The 8,893-nt window shown below is 35.5% G+C and overlaps 1 pseudogene; it reads left to right on the top strand.

Annotated features, from left to right (window-relative positions):
- Positions 1-6,475: 6,475 nt before the first annotated feature.
- Positions 6,476-7,387, top strand: LOC143686343 (cyclic AMP-dependent transcription factor ATF-1 pseudogene; annotated as a pseudogene).
- The last annotated feature ends 1,506 nt before the right edge of the window (positions 7,388-8,893 follow it).

Here is an 8,893-nt window from a genome sequence, read left to right as displayed (position 1 = left end):
AGACAAAAACAAAAAAATTATGATTCATACTAGAAAAAGCAAAACAGCCATTCAGAGGAGCAAACTGACATGTCAAATGAGTTACAGTAGTTGAAACAACTAATTAAGTTCAACCAGACATGTTAAATAAAGTAAAATATCAAATCAATGAGTTGAGGGAAGATATGGCAAGAGAGATGAAAGATGTACTGAAGATATTGGGTGGCCATAAAGAAGAACCTAAACGCTTGAAAAGACAAATGGCAAGTTGGGAATGAAAGGCACAACAGAAGAGATAACAACAACAACAACAAGAAAAAGAACAATGAAGACTTATAAGAGCAGATTTGAGGAGGCAGTAAAAAGGATGAACTAAAAGATAAGACATCTGAAGCCCTACACACAAAAGAACAGATAGGAAAAAGAACGAAAAACTATGAGCAGGGTCTCAGGAAATTAAATGACAACAGGAAATGCATGAATATATGTGTTATGGGAGTCCCAGAAGAAGAAGAACAGGGAAAAGGGGCAGAAAGAATAATGAAGAAAATTATCACTGAAAATTTCCTATCTCTTATGAAAGACACAAAATTACAGATCCAAGAAGTACAGTATACCCCAAACAGAATAAATATGCATAGACCTATTCCAAGATACTAACTAGATTGTCAAATGTCGAAGAAAAAGAGAGGATTATGAAAGCAGCAAGAGAAAATAATCCTCCATATAAAAGGAAAGTTTGATAATACTATGTGTGGATTTCTCAGCAGAAATCATGGAGATGAGAAGACAATATATGATATACTTAAGATACTGAAAAAGAAAACTGCCAACCAGGAATTCTACATCAGGCAAAACTGTCCTTCAAAAATGAGGGAGAGTTTAAAATATTTTCAGACAACCAGTTACTGAGAGGGTTTTTTGAATAAGAGACCAGCTCAAAAAAGAAATACTAAGGAGAAAACTATAGGCAGATAGGAAAAGAAGGAGAGCGAGGTCTGGAGAAGAGTGTAGAAATGAAGACTATCAATAAGGCTAAAAAGAGAAAAAAAATGACATAACATACAAAATCCAAAAGACAAAGTGGTAGAAAAAGTACTGCCATTACAGTAATAACTTTAAATGTTAGTGGATTAAATCCCCCTATCAAAAGACATAGACTGGCAAAATGGATTAAAAAGCAGGACCTAACTATATACTGTCTACAAGAAACTCAGTTTAGACTCAAGGAAAAAAATAGATTGAAAGTAAAAGGTTGGAAAAACATATTTTACACAAAAAGAAAACAGCAGAGGTAGCTATACCAATATCTGAAAAATTAGACTTCAAATATAAAAAAATAAGAGACAAAGAATGACACTATGTATTAATAATAGGAACAATTCATCAAAAAACATAACAAGCTATAAATATGCACTGAGCCAGAGTGGCCCAAAATACATGAGACACACACTGAAGGGAGAAATAGAGACCTCTATAATAATAGTTGGAGACTTCAATACACTGCTCTCATCAATGGACAGAACATCTAGACAGAGGAGCAATAAAGAAGTAAAGATGTTGAATAATATGATAAATGAACTAGACCTAACAGACATTTACAGAACATTACACTCCCCAACAGTAGGATACACCTTTCTCTCAAGTGGTCATGGATCATTCTCAAGGAGAGACCATATGCTGGTTCACAAAGCAAGTCTCAATAGATTTTTAAAATTGAAATTATACAAAACACTTTCTTGGATCATAATGGAACAAAAGTGGAAATCAGTAACTAGGCAGTGGGCCAGAAAATTCACAAATATATGGAGGATGAACTGTAGGCTCTTAAACAGCCAGTGGGTCAAGGAAGAAATTACCAGAGAAATCAGTAAATATCTCATGGCAAATGAAAATGAAAGTCCAACATATCAAAACTTATGGGATGCAGTAAAGGCAGTGCTGAGAGGGGTATTTATTGCCTTAAATGCCTATCTTAAAAAAAAAGAAAGAGCAAAAATCAAGGAATTAATAGTTCACTTGAAAGAACTATTGAAAGCACAGCAAACTAACCCTAAAGCAAATAAAAAGAAGGAAATTACAAAGATCAGAGCAGAAAATAAGTGAAATTGAGATTATGAAGCAATCAAGAAAATCAACAAAACCAGAAGTTGGTTCTTTGAAAAAATCAATAAAATTGATGGACCCTTAGCTAGGCTGACAAAAAAAGAGAGAGAGAGGATGTAAAAAAAATAAAATCAGAAATGGAAGAGAAGACATAACCGCTGACCCTGCAGAAATAAAAGAGATAACGAGAAATATGAGCAACTATATGCTAACAAACTAGACAATGCAGATGAAATGGATAACTTCCTAGAAAGGCATGAACAGCCAACATTGACTGGGGAAGAAATAGATGACCTCAACAAACCGATCACAAGTAAAGAGGTTGAATCAGTCATCAAGAACCTCCCAAAAAAGAAAAGTCTAGGAACAGATGACTTCACAGGTGAATTCTGCCAAGTATTCAAGAAAAATTAGTACCAATCCTGCTCAAACTCATCAAAAAAATTGAAAAGAAGGGAAAGCTACCTAACTCATTCTATGAAGCCAACATTACCCTAATACCAAGGCCAGACAAAGATACTACAATAAAAGAAAATTACAGACCAATCTCTCTAATGAATATAAATGCAAAAATCCTCAACAAAATACTCACAAAATGGATCCAGCAGCACATTAAAAGAATTATACACCACAACCAAATGGGATTTATTCCAAGTATGCAAGGCTGATTCAACACAAGAAAATCAATTAATATAATACACCATATCAATAAGTCAAGGTGGAAAAAACACATGACCATCTCTATTAACGCTGAAAAGTCATTTAACAAAATTCAAAATTCTTTCTTTAGGAAAACATTTCAAAAGATAGGAATAGAAGAGAACTTCCTCAACATGAGAAGAGGCATATATAACAAACTCACTGCTAACATCATCCTCAATGAGGAAAGACTGAAAGCTTTCCCTCTAAGATCAGGGACAGGACAAGGATGCCCACTGTCACCGTTGCTGCTCAACATTATGATGGAAGTTCTAGCCACAACAATCAGACAAGAAAAAGAAATAAAGGGCATCCAAATTGGAAACAAAGAAGTAAAACTCTCACTGTTTGCAGATGACTTGGTACTATATGTCAGAAATCTGGAAAAATCTACAAATAAGCTACTAGAGCTAAAAAGTGAGTACAGCTAAGTGGCAGGGTACAAGATCAACAACCAAAAATCAGTAGTGTTTTTATACACTAGTAATGAGCATATTGAGGAGGAAATCAAGACAAAAAATTCCATTGATAATACAGCCAAAAGAATCAAGTATTTAAGAATAAATTTACCAAGGACACAAAAGACTTATACCAGAAAACTACAAGAAATTGCTAAAAGAAATCAAAGGAAACCTAAATAAATAGTAGGATGTACTGTGTTCATGGATTGGAAGACTAGATATAGTTAAGATGTCAGTTCTACCCAAATTGATTTATAGATTCACTGCAATACCAAATAAAATCTGACTGACTGACTTTGCAGAAATAGAAAAACCAATAATGAACTTTATTTGGAAGGGAAATGTGCCCCAAATAGTTAAAAAATATCTTGGGAAAGAGGAATGAAGTGGGAGGTCTCACACTACACAGTTTTAAAGCATATTATAAAGCTACAGCAGTCAAAGCTGCATGGTACTGGCATAAAGATACACATACTGACAAATAGAATCAAATTGAGTATTCATATATAGACCCTCTCATTTACAGACAATTGATTTTTGATAAGGCAGTCAAGCCAATTCAACAGGGAAAAAGCAGCTGCTTCAATAAATGCTGTTTGGAGAACTGGATACCCATATCAAAAAGAATGAAAGAGGACCCATTTTTCACACCTTATACAAATTAACTCAAAATTGATCAAAAACCTAAACATTAGAGCTAAGACCCTTAAACTTCTTAAAAGAAAATGTAGAGAAATATCTTACAGAGCTTGTGATAGGAGGTGATTTCCTAGACCTTATATCCAAAGCATGAGCAAAAATATAGGCTAAGCCTATGTAAAATTAGCTTAAGAGTCACCCCCAGAGAACCTCTTTTTTTGCTCAGATGTGGTCTATCTCTCTAAGCCAACTCCACAGATGTACTCACTGCCTACCCCCTATATGGGATATGACTCCAGGGGTATAAATCTCCCTGGAAATGTAGGACCTGACTCCAGGGGATGAGCCAGGACCCAGCATCAAGGGATTGAGAAAGCCTTCTTGACCAAAAGGGGTAAGAGAGAAATGAGACAAACTAAAATCTCAGTGGCTGAGAGATTTCAAGCAGAGTCAGAAGGTTAGCCTGGAGGTTTTTTTTTTTTTTTAGTTTATGGTGTATTGGAGTGGCTGGAGGGGAGCACCTGAAACTGTTGAGTTGTGTTCCAGTAGCCTTGATTCTTGAAGATAACTGTATAAAGACACAACTTTTACAATGTGGCTGGGTGGTTGTGAAAACCTTGTTTCTGATGCTCCTTTTATCCAGGGTATGGGCAGATGATTAAAAGAATATGAATAAAAAGTAAATAAATAAAAGGGGGGATAAGGGGTAAAATATATTGGGTAGATTGAAATACTAAAAGTCAGTGAGAGGGAGAGATAAGGATTATGGGATATATGAGTTTTTTCTTTTTTCTTTCTAGTTCTTTTTCCAGAGAGATGCAAATGTTCTAAAAATGATCATGGTGGTGAATACACAACTATGTAATCATATTGTGAGCCTTTTATCGTATGCCATATGTGGACTGTATATATGCGAAGACTTGTCAATAAAAATATTTTTTAAAAATGGTCAAAAGACATGGACAGGCACTTTTCAGAAGAAGAAATAGAAATGGCACCAAAATATGAAAAGATGCTCAACTTCACAGGCTATTAGGGAAATGCTTATCAAAATTACAATGAGATATCATCTCATACCTACTAGAAAGGGCATTATAAAAAAAAAAACAGAAAACTACAAGTGCTGAAAAGGATGTGGAGAAAGAAGCACACTCATTCACTGTTGGTGGGAATGTGGAATGAGTGCAACTACTCTGGAAGGCTGTTAGGTGGTTCCTCAGAAAGCTAAGTATACTATTATGTATGATCCAGCAGCAATCCCTTTACTACCTACAAATTCAGAGGAACTGAAGGCAAGGACACAAACAGAAATTTGCACAGTGATGTTTATAGTAACATTATTCCTGATTACCAGGAAATGAAAAAAGGGCAAATGACCATCAATGGATGAGTGTCTAAATAAACTGTGGTGTAAATATATATATATACACACACCACATATATATGTATATATATATATATATATATATATATATATATATATATGATGGAATATTACACTTCTGTAAGACAGAATAAAGTCATAAAACATGTAACAATGTGGATGAGCCTTGAGGACAATATGTTGAGTGAAATTAGCCATAAACAAAAAGACAAATACACATGGTTCACTAATATGAACTAATATTAATGAGTGGATTTTGAGAGTTAAAACTGAGAACACAGGTAATCAAGAGACAGAAAGAGGGTAGAAATAAGGAATTTAATGCTGAAGGACTATAGAATGTTCAACAGGACTGATTGTAAAGATCCAGAAATCGATAGCACAATACTATCTTGTGGCAGCACAGTATTGTAAGTGCAGTGAATGAAGCCAAGTAAGACTATGTTGGAGGTAGGAGGGCTGGGGGCATCTATGACAACAGGAGGAAAGATAGAGGACAAAGACTGGGGCAGTATAATTTAGTAATGCCTAGAGTGTGCAATGAGGGTGATTAAATGTACAAATATATGATTGCTTTTGCATGAAGGAGAATAAATACTGTTGCAAGGTGTTGAAAATGGGATGGTATGGGGGGAATACAATCAATGTAAACTAGTGGCTATAATTAAAAGTAACTTTGTAATATGCTTCAGTTGAATTTAACAAAAGCCATATGCCAAAGGTAAATGTCAATAAGTGGGGGATAAAAAAATAGATAAAAGTAAGTGGGGGATATGGGGAAGGAGTATGGGATTCTTTGCAGAAGAAATAGAAATGTCCTCATATACATGGTGGCAGTGAAGACATGGCTATGTGATTATACGGGAAACATTTTTTTTTTTACTTAGGTTAGATTGTATGATAGGTGAATAAAGTTGCTTAAAAATGAGCAGAGAGCCCCACACTCACTTACACTCAGTTTCCCCCCTTCCTTCCCTGCCCCCAGCCTGGTGTATGGCAGCCCTTACTGCCGAGGGAACAGTAGCCCAGGACAGTTGACTGTAAAGTGACCCTGATTCTCTCCTGTCCATCTGACCGCTGAGAAAGAGACACGTCCAGCGCAGGGTGAGGGGTTGGGGAAAGGGATAGTGAACTCGAATCCACCCTGGGAGGAGGGGAGTGGAAGTTCCCGTCCAGGACAGGGGCGAGGTGGCAGCCACAGTTGATTATGGAAGCTTCTCACCAGAGTAACTCTTCAGACACAGCACCTCAACCAAGTTCAGCAGTTCGGAGACCTCATATCTCTCATATTGCCCAACAGAGGTCACTAAGAGAATCTGCTCCAGTGACTACTGTACTTCTGGGGGTCATCCAGACAGCACAGTCTTCTGTAATTCACCCATTGCACATGCAAACGGCATCATCCTTATTAGAAAGTGAGGAGCCTCAGGACTCCTCTTACAGCATAGGCTTCTCACCAAAAACCCATGGGATTCTAGCACAGCACCCATCTTACAGAAGAATTTTGAAAGACCTATCTTCTGAAGATATACAAGGCAGAAAAGGAGACTGAGAAAACACTGGAATCTCTACTGTCACTTCTAAGACTGTTTCAACTCCCATATATCAGATTAGCACCAGACAGTACATTGCCATTGCCCCAAATGGAGCCTTACAGCTGGCCAGTCCAGGCACAGATGGAGTACCGGGACCTCAGACACCAACGGTGACAAATTCAGGCAGTACTCAGCAAGATACAGCAGCAGTTCTCCAGTATGCACAGACTTCTGATGGACAGCAAACACTTGTGGCCAGCAACCAAGTGATTGTACAAACTGCATTAGGAGATGTGCAGACATATCAGATCCACACTACCCCTACCACTACTTCACTGCCATAAACTGTGGTAATGGCATCGCCTGTAAATCTTACATCTCACACAACTAAGACAGATGACCTCCAGTTGAAAAGAGGAATAAGGTTAGTGAAAAAAAGAGAGGCTGCTCGAGAATGTCACAGAAAGAAGAAAGAATATGTGAAATGCGTGGAATATCACGTTGCAGTCCTGGAAAATCAAAATAAAACTTTAATAGAAGAGTTAAAAACTTTGAAGGATCTTTATTCCCATAAAAGTATTTGATTCTTAGGATGGAAATATTTTCGTGGACTTGCCTAAAAGTTAGATGGATTTTGTTTTTTTGATGGAGTTTTATAAAATAAAAGGTAAAAAATGAAGCTTTTATTTAGGTTTTTGCAACTCAGAGATAAATATCTCATGTAAGAGATCTGGTGACAGAATAAAGTGGGAAATGACCTCAAGGAAGCTACTGGCACAACTGGAAGCTTTAAAAATTAAACACACCGAAAAATAAGAATTGAACTTTCAACAATTTGAATTTTCTAAATAACAGTAGTTGTCAACAATCCACAAATGGCAAATAAAATGAAATTCTGGTACGATGTTTTTTTGATATATCAATTTATCCTATAGGTTTCATTTCTCACTGTTTCCTGAAATTTATCTTTTTTCAGTTACGTGTGTGTATGTATTCTCATTTCTGCCAATAGATTCTAAATTACAAATGTAAAAGAAAAACTAATACATAACTAAATATATAAATTATGTATCCTGATTATATATACTTGTTCTATTGACATGTCTTTTAAATCGGATTTTAAAGTTTGTTTATTGGATTTAAAAGGGCTTTTGAGGACTGACAATTATTTTTGAAGCCTTGCTCTAAAAGGCATCTAAGGTAAGGTGAAAGGAGTTGTGGAGACTTTGTAACTAACATTTTTATTAGAATGGAAGAGAACTATTTAAAAGTTTGACACTTTCAACTATTCAAAAGTTTGATACTTTTAAATCATTTGTTTTTTGGCTTCTCTGGGAGCAGCGATTTTCTACAAATACATAAATTGTGTTTTGATCATATGTTCTATAAGCAGTTGAATGTACATTACTTATTCTCTTTTGCTTCAGTAGAATGGAATGTTTTACAAACCCTTAAAATGATATTAGAGGATTTTTTAAAACACTCTGTGGATCTTACTAAAGTTTTTATAATCAGTTTATAATCAGTTTAATGTAGGGTTTATCAAATTCTAAAATAGTGTAGTTATTAGGGCAACTTTATGTTAGAGACTATTTCCTAATGCAGTGTATGGTACCTTTATAAGAAAAGTGAGTGCCAATATATTTTTATAGTTAATCTTTATAAATTTTAATGTTGAACTTTTAACAATTATTTAAATTGTCTATATAGTTTGTTTAGTAATAAGAAATAAATATTTTGCATCTCAGAGTATCATTTTTATTTTATGGGAAGTAATTTCCAGATTGGCTAATATTTGAATTGTGAGTGTTTTTTTTTTTCCTTTGAAGATTGGGACCAGTTCTTAAAGTTCATGATTTATTTCTCCCCAGTTGTACTTCTCCTTCCTCCTCTAGCTCCTTAGAACATAGAATGCCCATACCCCAGAGGAGCTCAGTAAATGTTCCCTTATTTATCAGTATATAGTGGCTAGTTTCTAGTCTATTCTGTCTATCAGAAAGTCATTTCCTCTCTTATGTTGGCAGCTCATTTAGCTGTTTGGAGGCCAGTGTATTATGAGCCTTTATTGCATACAGTTCCTGATACTATAC

The sequence above is a fragment of the Tamandua tetradactyla genome, chromosome 6 (genome assembly GCF_023851605.1).
Source record: "Tamandua tetradactyla isolate mTamTet1 chromosome 6, mTamTet1.pri, whole genome shotgun sequence".
In the NCBI taxonomy this organism is placed as follows: Eukaryota; Metazoa; Chordata; class Mammalia; order Pilosa; family Myrmecophagidae; genus Tamandua; species Tamandua tetradactyla.
Note: the sequence above shows the minus strand (reverse complement) of the source record. Positions and strands in the feature narration are given on the sequence as shown.